Source organism: Cervus canadensis, chromosome 14, assembly GCF_019320065.1.
Source record: "Cervus canadensis isolate Bull #8, Minnesota chromosome 14, ASM1932006v1, whole genome shotgun sequence".
In the NCBI taxonomy this organism is placed as follows: domain Eukaryota; kingdom Metazoa; phylum Chordata; class Mammalia; order Artiodactyla; family Cervidae; genus Cervus; species Cervus canadensis.
In genome coordinates this window covers 46,325,344-46,340,766 of record NC_057399.1, presented here as the reverse complement: position 1 = coordinate 46,340,766, position 15,423 = coordinate 46,325,344, and the positions used below count along the sequence as shown (strand labels likewise).

The window sequence follows — 15,423 nt, the reverse complement described above, 5'->3', positions numbered from 1 at the left end:
GTTTCATTAGCCAACTTCCAAGCTAGTACCACCCACAGTTAACTGTAATAGTTCTGCATGTTTTTTGATCTGGTAGATAAACTCCCTCTTCACCTTTTTAAAAACTTTTCCGTTTTAAAAACTTGACTGGCGTCTTTGGTGAGGATCACATAGCGGCTTCAGGGGTATCTTTAGGAGCCAGCACTATGGCAGAAAACATCAATATCAAAATAAAAATCTACCAGCCTGCTCCTTTTAACAGCCGCTTCTCCAACAAGAACCAAACCAGGAACTGCTGGCAAAACTGGACTTCCACAGCTGTGAGAAGGCAATGCCTGCTAAAGGGGGTGATGTCCCCATGTGTGAATTATATTGGTGTGTGTACAAGTCCCTCCACCCTATATCCTGGCTATCAGCCTGGGACGATCGCCAGGCAGAAGGCACATTTCCTGGGAAGATCCGAACTGGCTCCTCCTCACCTCTTCTGTCCTCCATCCTTCTCAGGGCAATCAAGGGGCACCTGGGGTGATCCGCACCCTGGGATCCTGAATCATGGCTGGCTTAACTAAGAATAAATACTCATTGGAAAAGTGAAAAAAAAAAAAAAAAATCCAGGTTTATTCATCCAAGCTTCTTAAGTTTTGGGAGGAAGAAAGTAGAGATCTTTGTTAGGAACAGGTCTAAAACTCAGATTTAAGGAAAACAAGCATCCTTACATTAAGTTCTCCAGTCAAGTGAGTATGGTATGGCTTTCCTTTTTATTCAGGTCTTTTTTTGTTGCTATTAATAGCCTGTAAGTAAAGTCTCATGATTTTCTCCATCCATGTCCTGCAGATTGTTAAGATTATTCATAATTATTTTACAGTTTTGTGGCTAACGGGAAGGAGCTTTTATGTTTGCCAAACAATCACTGCTGGTACATCAACAACCTATGACTGAATCTCACTCCTTGTTCTAAATGAGGGGAATTAAAGCAATGAAAATACAAAAGGCCATATCTTTATGGAGCTTACATTACAGTTGGGAAATATTCCGTAAACAAGTATAGACTTATAAATAATTTCAGAAAGCAAACATGCTGTGAATAAAAAATAAAGCAGAGTAAGAAAATTATATTGAAGTGTTTATATGAAGTGCTTATATTGAAGTGCTTTTTATAGTCCAATCAAGGAAGATCTCTTTGAAGAAGTTAAGGAAGTAAAATCTGAGCAGAGGTTGAAGTAATAGGAAAGAGTAAATCATATGATGATAGAAAACACTGCAAGGAAAAAGAAATAAAAAATAAAAGCCTAAGGGCAGGTCAATTCCTTTATCTTTGAGGAACAGCAAGAAGGAGATGGCTCCGGAACTTAGGGAGTACTAAGATGAGGTCAGTGAAGGGGGAAATCATACAGCACCTTTCAAGTTAGGTAAGGTCTTTAGATTTTACTCTAAGTGTGCTGGGAAGTGACCAGCAGCCTCCAGATGAGGGTGATGTGCTATTATTTATGTCTTTTAAAAAATCACAGCAGCTGCTATACACAGAGGGAGAACAGAGCAGAAGCAGGGAAAGCAGTTAGAAGGTATCTTCAGCAGTGCAGGAAGAGATAATAATGACATATTACGGAGGGAGTGATAAGAGATGGCAGGATTTGAGATACAGGTTAAAGATAAAACTGCTACTGATGAATTGGAGGTAAGAGGGAAAACACAGAAACTAAGGACAGCCAGCGTGCGGCCTAACTGAGCGGGTGAATGGTTGATGCCAGACACCGAGAGTGCGAAAAAGAGTGAGTTTGAGTAAATAAACCCAAAGTCTGTATCAGACAAGTTTCAGATGCCTACTAAAACATACAAATTAGAGAAGGCAGTCCAACAGTGTGGAGTTTGATAAAAATATCAAGGCCACAGTCAGCAGCGAACTGATGATACTAATAATCACAGTATTAAGTAAGATATCTATACTGATGTAGAAAAGGTTTAAGGGCTAAGCCTAGGGCATTCCAACTTTGAGGTAAGGGAAGAGAAGCTAGAAAACACAACTGACGGAGAAGGAACTGCCATAAATCAGGAAACAAGCAGGATGATATGGCATCCAGAAAATAAGTGAGATTATTCCAAACACAGGGACTCATCAATCGTGTCAAATGCTGATGAGAGGTAGAGTGGCTTTAAGACTGAGAACACTGACCAGAGCGGGTTCAGCAGATGAAGATGAAGAGTCAGCCTCAAGCACGTTGGAGAGAAAATGCAAAGAAAGAAAATAGAGACAATACAAGCAAGTCTTTTCAACAAATTTTGCTATACATGAAACAAAAAGGGGTGTGTGTATATATGACAGAGAGAGATTTGAGATGTTACAGCATGTTTTTATGCTAGCAAATATGATTCAGAAGGAAAGAAGGATGATGCAGGGGAGACAAAAGATAACAGCAGGAGCTAAATCCTTATTAGGTGAGGAGATGCAGCACAGATGGAGGATGCAGTAGAGGGAGAGAGACAAGTAAAGGAAGAAAAGAGATTAAGTACTCTGTTTAGTAATCAAAGCAGAAGCGTAAATGGCTACATAATGCTGATGGCATTTATGGCCATAAGTTTAAAGAGAGACAGTCAGCACTGCTGTTTGTTTTCTTTAGTCACACTCTACTGCTCAGGTTTAAGGGAACACAAAGTTTGCAAAGGACTGTGTTTTATCGGTGCTGAAGTTTTACCCTAATTACAGTGAAGGAAGCAGGAAACAAGAGATGGTAACTTGACCTCACAAAATAGTACAGAACATTAGTAGGCATTAACTTTTTATTTTTTTCAATGAATCAATGTAATTGGGTAAGGAAAGAAGTTACTGTATCAGGGGGATGAGGGACAGTGAAAAAGTGGTGTGAACAATGGCCTGGTGGTCTGGATAGAATCCAAGAAACATCAAAGTGAAGTCGCTCAGTCGTGTCCAACTCTTTGCGACCCCATGGACTGTAGTCCACCAGGCTCCTCTATCCATGGGATTTTCCAGGCAAGAATACTGGAGTGGGTTGCCATTTCCTTCTCCAAAGAAATATCAAAACAGGGTATTAAAGTACAAGCTAGCAAAAGAGAGACAGAAGTCAGAATTAGATGCTGAAAATATTTTAAGTTATACATCATGATGATAAAGTCTAGGGCAATGGTTCTCTATTCTATCTATACACTGGAGTCTGCTGGAATACTTAAAAAAAAAATCAGACCAAGGAAGTAAGAATTTCTAAGGGTGGCATCCTCCCATCAAAAAATTTTAAGAGGCCCAGTTAACCATAATATACAGTTAGAACTGAGAACCAATAATCTTGGGTGTGATCAAGGAAATGGGTAGTTGAAGCAACCTAAAAAGAAACTTGCAATCTGCAGATTCAAGAACTTCAAATGAAGTCAGTCGTCTTCTATTATTCTCAAAATAAATAAAAGCATGAGCGATACTCTAAATATTTTACATGCATTATCTCATTTCATACTCCTAAAAACCCAACAAGGTGTAACTAGTATTATCCTCTTTCGATGATGAAGAAGAATGGAAGAGAATGAAATACACAAAATTAAAAGTCCTAGGTTGTACATGAAGTAGTATAATACTATTTGAAGGCAAACTATTGAAAGCTAAAGATCATGTAATAAATTTTAAGCCAACTACTTAAAAAAAAAAGGATGTATAGTTAATAAATCAATATGGTGATAAATGGAATACTAAAATAGACTCAATCCAAAAAGAAACAAATAACAGGACATTAAAACCAGATAGCAAGATAATGCATGCAAACCCAACCGTATCAATAATTTCACTAAATCTAAGCAGTCTACACCAAGACAAATGAAAATGTATGTCCATAATACTTGAAAGGATGCTCAACACTGCTAGTCATCAGAGAAATGCAAAGCAAAACCACAATGAGATATGACCTCACACCTGTTGGAATGGCTAGCTTCAAAAAGAACACAAGTAACAAGTGCTGGTAAGGATGTGGAAACAAGGGAACTGCACTGTTGGTGGCAGTGTAAATTGGTGGCGGTGTGAATTGGTGGCGGTGTGAATTGGTGGCGGTGTGAATTGGTGGCAGTGTAAACTGGTGCCTCCACTGTAGAAAACAGTATGGCAGTTCCTCAAAAAACTAAAACAGAACTACCATATAACCCAGCAATTCCAATGCTGGGCAAATACTTGGGGGAAAAAAAGGAAAACCCTAATTTGAAGAGATATATGCACCCCAATGTTTTCAGCAGCATTATTTTTGATAGCCAAGATATGGAAGCAACCTAAATGTCCATCAACAGATGATACATGCATACATACACAAAATGGAATACTACTTAACTATGTAAGAAGAATGAAATTTTGCCATTTGCAACAATGTGGACAGACTTGAGGATATTAGGTTTAGTGAAACAAGTTAGATAGAGAAAGACAAATTCTGTATGGTATTATATGCGAAATCTAGAAAATAAAACAAACTAGTGAATATAACAAAAAAGAAACAGACTCACAGATGGAGAGAACAAACTAGTGGTGACCAACAGGAAGAGGGAAGAGGGGAGGGACAAGATAGGGGTTGGGGATTAAAAGGTACAAGCTACTATATATAAAATAAATACACTACAAGGATATATACTACACAGCCCGGGGAACATAGCCAGTATTTTATAACTATAAATGGAGGATAACTTTTAAAAATTGTGAATCACTACACTGTAACCTGAAACTTAAGACATCATCTATACCTCAATTTCAAAAAATACAAATAAATCCAAAAAAAAAAGTCCATATAAAAACCTGGATACAAATATTCATCACAACACTACTCAAAATAGCAAAAATGTAGAAACAACCCAAATGTCCATCAAGTCATGATGTGGAATTTCCATGCAATGGAGTACTATTCAGCCATACAAGGAATGAAGTACTACTGAGTCATGCTGTGACGTGGATTAATCTAGAAGGTATTATGCTAAGCGAAAAAAGCCCAGACACAATAACTAGACACTATTCCATTCACAATAACTATCCAGAACAAGCAAATCTACAGAGGAAGCAAGACTAACGGTTGTCAGGAAGAGGACGGAGGGGGAAAGAGAATGGGGAGTGACTGCTTAAAGGGAAAAGGGTTTCCTTTCAGAGTGATAAAAACACTCTGGAGCTAGACAGTGATAACAGTTGCATATCCTTGAGGATGTAGTAAATGCCACTGCACTGTATTAATAGATTTTTAAGTTGTTAATATGAATTTTACATGATGGGAGTTACGACACAATTTTTAAATAATTTCTAAGAAAATATTTTTACTTATTTATTTACTTATTTGGCTGCATCAAGTCTTGGTTGTGGCACTCAGTATCTCTGCTCTTCCCTGAGGCATGCAGAATCTTTAGTTGTGTGGCCCAGGATCTTTTTTTTTCAGTTGTGGAAAGTAGGATCTAGTTCCCTGACCAGGGATTGAACCTGAGCCTTCTGTACTGGGAGCTTGGAGTCTGAGCCCCTGGATCACCAGGAAAGTCTCACCACAATTTTTTTTTAAAGGAAATACCGATATGTATAACAACATGAACCTCAAAAATATTATTCTGTAATGAAGCCATTCATAAAAAATCACATACTATATGACTTTATTTATATGAAATGTTCAGAATAAGCAAATCTACAGAGACAAAAAATAGACTAGTGGTTGCCTAGGGCTGGGGTGGAAGAGAGGAGAGCTGGATCGTGACCATGAATGGACAAAGATTTATTTCCAATGTGATGAAAACGCTCTAAATAACATTATGCCAATGGCTGTAAAACTCTAAATATTCTAAGAACAACTGAATTGAACCTTTTAAACAGGTGAATTTTATGGCGTATAAGTTATATCTCAATAAAGGCTATTTTGAAAAGCAAATTATCAAATGGTCTAAACACTCCTAAATAAAGGCAGAAATTATTAGACCAGATATAAAAATGTAAGACTCAACTCTAAGCTATCTACAAGAAATATGCTTTAAATACAAAGACACGAATGCATTAAAAGTACCATTAAAAAAGTGACTGACTGGACAAAGGAGCAAAGACAAATGGAGAAAAGACAGCCTCAACAAGTACAAGTGGAAAAGTTAGATTTCCATATACAACAAGGCTGAGACCTTATACTTTCTATAAGAATAATTCGAAATGAATCACAGACCAAATGTAAAATGCAATACTATAAAACTTGTAGAAGAAAATACAGGCAAAAATCTCTATGAGATCTCAGGTTTGACAATGAATTTTTTAGATACAATAGCAAAAGCACAATCCAAGAAAAAAAAGACAAGATAGACTCTACTAAAAACCTATGCTGAGCTAAAGACAAAGAGAATGAAAAGACAAGCCACAGAGTGAGATAAAATATTTGCAAAAGACATATCTGATAAAGAGCTGATATCCGAAACACAGCAAAAACACAGAGAACTAAACAGTAAGAAAACAGACAATCCAATTAGGAAATGGGTGAAAGATCCACACATACACATGGCAAATATGTATATGAAAAAATGCTCAACATATTTAGTCATTAGAGAAATGCAAGTTGAAATAATGAGATGCAATAATACAGACGTATTAAAATGGGCTTCCCAGGTGGCTCAGACAGTAAAGAAACTGCCTGCAATGAGAGAGACTGGGTTCAATCCCTGGGTTGGGAAGATCCCTAGGAGAAGGGAAAGGCTACCCACTAAAGTATTCTTGCCTGAATATTCCATGGACAAAGGAGTCTGGCAGGCTACAGTCCATGGAGTCGCAAAGAGCTGGACATGACTGAGCGACTTTCACTTTCATTAAAATGGCTAATAATTTTTTTTTAAATTGACAATACTGAATGCTGAAAGGGATGTCGAACAGAAACTTCCAATCATTGCTCAAGGGAAAGTAAAATGGAACAGCCACTCTGAAAGACAGTTTAACAGTTTCTTAGAAAGCTAGACATAAGCTGACAATCCTTGTAGACTCCTTCTAAGGAGTGTGATTATACCAGCAATCACACTCCTAGGTACTTACATAACTGATTTGAAAACATACATCCATATAAAACCTACATATAATGTTGACAGCAGCTTTAGTCATAATCACCAAAAACTGGAAGCAAAGAAAAAGTCCTTCAATAGGTGAATAGATCCTACTATCAGGTAGCTGTCGAAAAAAAAAAAAAAAAAATAGGTGAATAGATTAAAAAACAAAACAAACAAAAACCTGATACATTCAGTGATAAATTAGCTATCAAGCCACAAAAAGACTTGGAGGAACCTTAAATGCATATTGCAAAGGGAAAGAAGCCAGTCTGAAAAGGCTGTTTTTTATATGACCCTTTTTACATGACATTCTGGAAAAGTCAAAACTATAGAAAGAGTAAAGAGATCAGCGGTTTCCAGGGCTGTGGGGTTTTGGCAGAGGGTTGAAGAGTTGAAGTGTGGGATTCTTACAGATGTAAAACTATTCAATCTGATACTGTAACGGTAGATACTGACATTAAGCATTTGTCAACATTCACAGAACTTCAGAGCACAGAGAGTGAATTTTAATGTATGCAAAATTATTAAATCCAGTGAGGATGTCATGGGATACCCTGAAGGAATATGGAGTAGGTCATGAGAACATCACAAATGTATGAAACAATTTCACTGAAGGGGTTAGGGTTGGGGGGTGTGGAGGGCAAGATGCTAGCCAAAGTAACTTTAGAAATGAGTACAGCCTTTAAAAGCAACAGGAACTGCAAACAGGCACTCTAGCTGATAAAACAGTTTCACACAGGGCTATGAGTTAACAGTTCTGACACTGTTATACACGTATACTGGTACTGAACAATTACATAAATGGATGACAGATGGTGGGAGCCACGTTTTTTCACTAAGTAGGAATTTACAGAGAGACTAGGGGAGGAGTATCCATGTAATAACGGATTCAAGTGGGAGCTCACTATGAACTCATTTAGTTTAATATAAATACACATTGTGACATATAGGTAGAGTTACAGACATAGGTATATCATAGGCTAATATACACAAGTATATTTCCTTGCTCAATCAACTAAGAAGACCCAGAATTAAGGCCACCCCAGTAGCCATCAGCACACCTAGCACCTGGATCTTGATTTCTAACGCTATTTTCCAACAGAAGGAGCCAAGGCTTCTTGAAGAAATGATTAATTATAGGATTGGAACAGGAAATACAGGTATCCCTTGCTTTTCAAAAGTTTGCTTTATGCCACTTCACTTTTACAAAAGACCTATATAAGCACCTGGTTTTTGCTAATGCAAAAGAAATCTGGAAAAAACAAACAAACTACTTTTATGGAAAAAGGTGAAAAGCAAAAATAGGATGGCATTTGTTTTGCAGCAAGCAGTTTTAAAGGCAGCAGGCACCCCAAGCAGAGGAGGGAGAAAAGCGTAACCAAACTCCCTCCCCAGTAACTACACTCAGCATATCAGCATCAAGCTGACATAGCTTTGAACTGTGTCTAAAAGCATCCGTGCTTCATCTAAATTTATTGTGCATAACCGTTAGCAAGATGTGTCCTAGGGTAACTGTTTCTTTGCTTTACACCGTAGTGGTTTATGAAAGGTTTCATAGGTACACTCTACTTTCATAAAGCAGAGGAAACCTTTACACAAAATTAGCCTGCACAGACACAGAAAATAAACTTATGGTTACCAAAGGTGGCAGAGGGGGTGGAGGGATACATTAAGAGTTTGGGATGAGCATATACACACTGAATTCAAGTGAAATGAAGTGTTAGTCACTCAACTGTGTCCGGTTCTTTGCGACCCCAGGGACTGTGGCTCACCAGGGCTCCTCTGTCCATGGAATTCTTTAGGCAAGAATACTGGAGTGGGTACCCATTCCCTTCCCCAGGGATCAAACACGAGTCTCCTACATTGCAGGCAGATTCTTTACCATCTGAGCTACGAGGGAAGCCCCAATATATGCACATTACTAAATATAAAATAAAGGACTTTATATACAACAATATATAAAACAGATAACCAACAAGGATCTACTGCATAGCACAGAGAACTATAATCAATATTTTGTAAAAACCTATATGAGAAAAGAATCTGAAAAAGAATATATATATATGTATGTATACAGTGTATACACACACACACACAACTGAATCATTTTGCTCTACACTGAAAACTAATACAACACTACAAATCAATTATATTTCAGTTGAAAATTTTTGAGCAAAAAATTTAAAAAACAAGGTGGGGGAAAAAAAAGAACCTGGAGCATTTACTTAGCACCAGAATTAACAAACATGCAAACAGACAAGAGCAACAGCAAACCCACATTTAAGGGTGTGTGTCAAAGGAGCACAGGAGCCAAGTGAAGTCAACTAAGAGAGCTCCCAATTGCCAGGGTCAGAACAATTTGAGCAGATAAGGTAAGACTGCATTATAACCCAAAGTATAAAATAAGCACCTGTAAGTCCATCCTAATACAAATTGATATGAATAAATAAATGAAGGAAAAGAGACCACTCTCTCAATGCAAAAAATTCTAAATAACTGGAGCAAATACTCTGTCCTCAAAGAGTGTGTGATCCCCTGCTCCTTATGTGTGGGAGGAGCTTAGTGACTTCTTAAAAGAGTACAGAATGGAAGTGGGGAAGAGAGTAACTTTGCAGTGGAGAACATGACAAACACTACATCAGCCAAGCAGTCATGACCGACATCAAAATCCCATGTCAAGGTGCTTCTCGGATGGTCCGCTGGCTGAGAGACTCCATGCTCCCAACGGAGGGGGCCTGGGTGCAGCCGCTGGTCAGGAAACTAGACTCCTCATGCCGCAACGAAGAGTTCACGTGCCACAACTAAAAGAGCATGCACACTGCAGTGAAGACCAAAGTCCCATGTGCTACAGTTAAGACCAGCAGAGTCAAATAAACAAATAAAAATATTTTTTAAAAGAAAAAAGTAAACTCTCTAAAAATGAAAGAAATCATGCTGATAATATGTACTCTTGAGATATTGTAATGGGGCTTTATCTATGCAACCTTCCTCACAAAAACATATAACCTCAATCTAACCTTGAAAAAAAAAATCAGAACAACTCCAATAAAGGGACATCCTACAAAATGTTTGACCAGTACTTGGCAAATGTGTCATAGTCATCAACAACAAGGAAAATCTAAGAAACTGCTATACTCAAAAGTAGTCTGGGGAAAAAAAAAAAAAGTAGTCTGGAGACACAACTAAATGTATTTGGGTGGGATTCTGGAACAGAAAAAAAGGACATTAGTTAAAAACTGGGGAAATCTGAATAAACTAGAGACTTTAGTTAGTAATAATGTGTCAATACTGGTTCATTTATTGTAACAAATACAATATACTAGTATAAGATGTTAAGAAACTGGGTCTGGAATATAGAGAACTCTCTGTAAATGTAAAACTGTTCTTAAAAATAAAGTATTTAAAAAAAAAATAAAGTATTTTTTAAAGGATGCAAATATATATATCATGTACATTTTAATCACAAGAAAGCCAGAGCGGCCATACTAATAACAGGCAGACTTGGGAGCAGAGATAAAAAGAAATATTTCATAATAACACTAAAAGTTAAATCATCAAGACATTACAATCCTAAACATGTACATGTCTCACAAGAGAGCATTAAAGTACATGGAGCAAAAACTGACAGAAGTTAAGAAATAAACAGATTCATAATTAAAGAGGATTCAACACTCCTCATTCAGTAATGCATATAACAGGTACACAGAAAATCAGAAAGATACTTAAATTTGAAGAACACTATCAACTAACTTCACACAATTAGTATTTATAGAATACTCCAACAACAGCAAAATCCAAAATCGCTTCAAGTACATATAGAACATTCACTAAGATAATAACTGACCTCTCTTGATCTAACTAGACAGTGGAATCAGAAAAGATCTCTCAGGAGAATGCCCTGGCAGTCCAGTGGTTAACACTGAGTGCTTTCACTGCTGTGAGCCCGAATTAAACTCCTGGTCAGGGAACTAAGATCCCATAAGCCATTCTGCATGGCCAAAAGAAGAGAAAAGGAAATGGAAAAGCCCTCTCAGAAAAGGAACAGGTAAATGGAATAGTACATACAAAGGCTCTGAGGGAAGGAATCTAAAAGTAGGCTGGTGTGACAGGTGCCCCATAGGCAAGTACAGAAGCAGGGCTCCTCAAGCAGAGGAAAATGTCTGCATATTTTCAGTTCTACCCACTTTCTTTCATCCCCACCACTGCTGTTCTCAATTCTCATGTAGATGCCTACAAGATCTTCTAGCTGATGAACGTGCAGCCTCACTCAAGCTGCTTTCCCTTCACTATTGAGCCAGATACTGAATACCTTAAAATCATTAAATGTCTCCCTGTCTCCTACAGTGTCTATGGTCTTAATTTCCTATCTGACTTTTAATACTCTTCATGACATAGTCCCTCCTTACCCCTCTAGCTTACTCCCCACTTCCCTTCAAAATAACCCGTGCCCCAACACTAAGTTACTTGCATTTTAATAAAGCCCATCACATTCTTTCATTACTTGGTGCCTTACACATCTTTGAGTTTTAAGTCAAATGCCTTCTATGTAAACTGTATTTAATTCACACCAGAAACGCCTAGGTATTTCTCCCTGCTACAACAGCTCCGTTTGCTCCGTTCCAGATTTGTCATGATGTGGATGCTTGTCGACAAGACTAGGATGTTTATCCTGCTAGACTTTAATAGGCAGACTGCATGTTATTCATGTTTTTATCCCTAGCAGATAGCATAGTACCTATTTAATAGAGACTTGTTTCTACAATTAAACAACAGAGACTCCTAACATGTATGCTTTCAGAATCTAAGCATCCCTAAATTAAGAGACAAAGGAACCACATGTACACAATGACAAATGAGAGTCAAAGAATCCTTTTAAATATTTCAAAGAGCTAAAAAAAACCCATAAAATGACTATCCTGTAAGTCAAATGATTATAAATCTGTATTCACAAATATTAAATTTGGCTGAAATGAGGTCCAGTTAGAAATATTTATGCCCCACAATATTACCATGAGAGTTAAGAATTTTATAAGAATTTTATTATATTGAAAAATAAAACAGAATTATTACAGAAACTTGCAGCAAATCAGTAACAGAGACTTACAAATTTTTATTTTGATCTCTACCCAACAAATTCAAGTCACAGATGCACATCTACAGTTTTCACCTTGCTTTCATTCCTCAATCAAATACCGTATCGTAAGAGCCCTCATGATCCACTGCAAAGGAAGTACTACAAAGAATGACTACATTTTCAAAAAAAAGAAAAAAAAAAAAAAAGAATGACTACATTTTCAAACGTTTAATGTGGATTGGACCATCATACTAGCAAAAAGATTTCATTATAGCATTATTTTAAGATGGAAAAGGTGGAATTACTAAAATATTAAAAAGACAGAATACTGGTTAAATAAACTATGATAGTAAACTTTGGACTACCACTATACAAAACCATAAAATATAGCAGTATGTAGCACCATGTTAGTTTTCAAATACCACACAAAGAGAATTCTATTACATTTACTCATATGTATTACATACTGACATAAATTTAGAAAAAATTTGAAGTTTAAAAACTACCTAATTTCCCCCCACAAATAACAATAAATAAATCTATTAATTAAAATTTAAGTTTTAAATTTCAAATATGAAGTTATTGGATTTTGGAATTTCCTACAATCTGATGCTAAAGACTTACCATTTTATACTAGCTATACTATACAAACTCATTCCCCAAGTTTTAATTCTTTCAAAGGATTCTCCAGTTCCAACAAGGTGTCCCATTACTGCAAGTATGTCAAACTGACTATTTATTTATTTATTTCAAACTGACAATTTTAAAGAGGAGGTACAACTTCTGGTACCAGCATACAGAAGACAAAATTTTAATTCATGTACTATAAAAGCTTATTTACCCTTACTATCTAAGTTTCAGAAAATAGATTATATTGGAAATACAAATTAAAACAAATTCCATCTGCAAATCAAGAAGACGAAATAAGACAACCTGCCGCTAACTCAGTTTCTTTTCTACTTTACAACCTGTACTTAAGTTGCAAGAATAAGACTGAAACTTAACTTTCAAACTGAGCAGCAAATTCAATGCAAAATCAGTATCTGTCTTAGCAGGAAACTCCAATGAAAACACGAGATGTTTTGGTCTCAACTGGCAGAGGAAAGGTGCCTTCTTGGGTTATTACTTAACATGCAAAATCCCTTGTCTATAGCTACAAACTGGCTTTTATTGCAGATACTTAACATGTTTCCTTACAGCGCTGCCTCAACCAAATAACCTTCCAAATCTGGCACTATGAATTGTTACAGCTTACACACACCACTGCAGTCCCTTGTAATTTAAAACATTTGCGTTTTAAAATCAGTCTCCACACACCAATTCTACTGCCAACCTCCCCAGCTGAAAGCTCAAGTTTAAACTACAAAATACTATATTTACTCTCAACAACATAATGCACTCATTTACAAATTACACACGAGTAAATGACTCCAACCTTACAGCTTCAAACTTTCTAACATCGTAGCTTTTCCATCATACAAGTCTAAACAGTAGTACAGTAAGTGAGGTACTACGGCGAAAGTGAACTGCCATATTATAGGTAAATAATATAATCCTAATCAACTATTCGGCAAAATGGCCACAGGAGATACCAATGGGGGAAAGTGTGGATCGAGTTTGACATTACTAGAAAAACGAGTCAAAGCAAGTTTAAATGAGAAGCAGATTAACCTCATGAATACAAATCTAAGTTCATTTTTGAGTTCCAGTCACACCAAGAAGCAGTTTATCAAATTTTCAACAGTAATACAGGGCAAAAAATAAAAGCGAGGGTTTTTTTTGTCATGGTAAGACTGATAAAGAATAGATATCCTTCAGTGCTGAGATGAAGTTTTCCTTGAGTTTTGCTCGTGTCACGTGTACACATAAAAATCCTACAATTCTCTTAATTTCGGAAAGCTTAATACACATGATCACCTCAAATGTAACATTTATTGAAAACTTAGCGCCTTAGCACTAACATTCTCTCCTTACCACACCCTTCATCTTCTAAACCAAGAGACCGGAAGGGAAAACCTACTCCTATCTTAAATTAGGGTCTAGCGAGAACTTCTTAACGCGAGTTCGCGCACAATTAAGCTGGTTCAGTAAATCAATTACCCCAACTACAAGACTTGACAATTTCTCAGAAGCAAAAACACAGACAGCCGAGGGCTTATTACTGGAGATGACTCTTTTCCTCACGTTTGCACAAATAACTTCGGTAACTGACCTAAATTTTCCAGTTAAACAAACAGGTAATGGGGGGGGGGGGTCCGCACTGTTTAAAAATTGGGTCATTTATTTATCCTGACGAGGCACCATCTTTCAGAGGGAAAAGTCTACGAAGCAGAAAGCCGGGGGAATGGGAGGGCAGATAGATGATAGCATCTTCAATGTAGAAAAGTTACAGCTCTTTACAAGAGTCAGTATTAGGGGCTCATTAGTTGGTTTTATTTGTGTTTAGTCACTTTCCTAAAAGTCATCGCCAACAAAGAAGCCCTGAGGATCCGCCACAGTAAGGCGGAGATGTCCTCAATTCACCTGCGACACCTGCCCAGGTCCCGAGTTCTCCCCCCGACCTGGCCCCAGACCCCTCTCCAGGCCCCGGATCTCGGCTCTTCACCCACTCCGCCCCAAAGCCCTCGAGAACCCTCGTCCCCGCCCCTTCCCCCCGCCCCCACCCAGGCGGGGTCCCCTTGGCGGTCCCCAGGGCCCAGACCCCTCGCGCTTCCTTCCACAGCAGTGGCTCCCCGAAGCCCGGGCGGCTGCGCGGGGAGGCTCTTCCAGGCGGGGCCTCTCCGCGCATCATACCCCGCAGGCTCCTGGGGACACCCCGCCCCCGCAAACCGCAGAGAAACTAGGCCGGGAACGCCAGCCCCCGCCACTCTCCGCCTCCCGGGCGACCCCCCGCAAGCCGGCCGTCGGAACTCAGCCCTCCGAGTCGCTACCTGCCCAGCGCCCTCCCGGCCCGGAACTCTGACCGGCCGAGGCGCGGCGCAGGGTTCCTCCGCCAAAGGTCCTCTGCCGCACGCTCACCTGCTGCCCGATCTTCCTTCAGCGCCACCCGGGCACAGTCCCTTCCTGGGGCATGAAAGCGCCGGCTTCGGGCCTGGTCTCTCTCGGCAGAGCAGGGCGGGGGACTGGCTCCGGCGGCCACCGCCGCCTGGTCTGCGCCTGCGCCGGCTCCCGGGCTGGGTCTCCAGGGGCGCCTCCTGCAGCGAGGGGTAACGGCCGGGAGCGCGAGCTCGCGCCGGCGCCTCGGCTCACCGGAGGTCGGCCGTGCGGGCTGCGGGTTGCCTAGGAGCTGCGCGCTGCACTGCCGCCCCGACAGCTGACGGCCATGTTTCTGTTCCCTTTTTCTCCTTTCCTCC

At 39.0% G+C, this 15,423-nt stretch overlaps 1 protein-coding gene and 1 pseudogene across 2 annotated transcripts in view; one reads left to right on the top strand and one right to left on the bottom strand.

Moving 5' to 3' along the window:
- Positions 1-15,423, bottom strand: part of DENND4C (DENN domain containing 4C) — a 108,323-nt gene extending 92,900 nt beyond the window's left edge. For both annotated transcript variants that reach the window (XM_043486527.1, XM_043486528.1), the window contains exon 1: positions 15,089-15,423. The gene's annotated coding sequence lies outside the window, so the exon portion shown is untranslated. The remainder of the gene's footprint in view (positions 1-15,088) is intronic.
- On the top strand, positions 186-508 carry LOC122452942 (annotated as a pseudogene).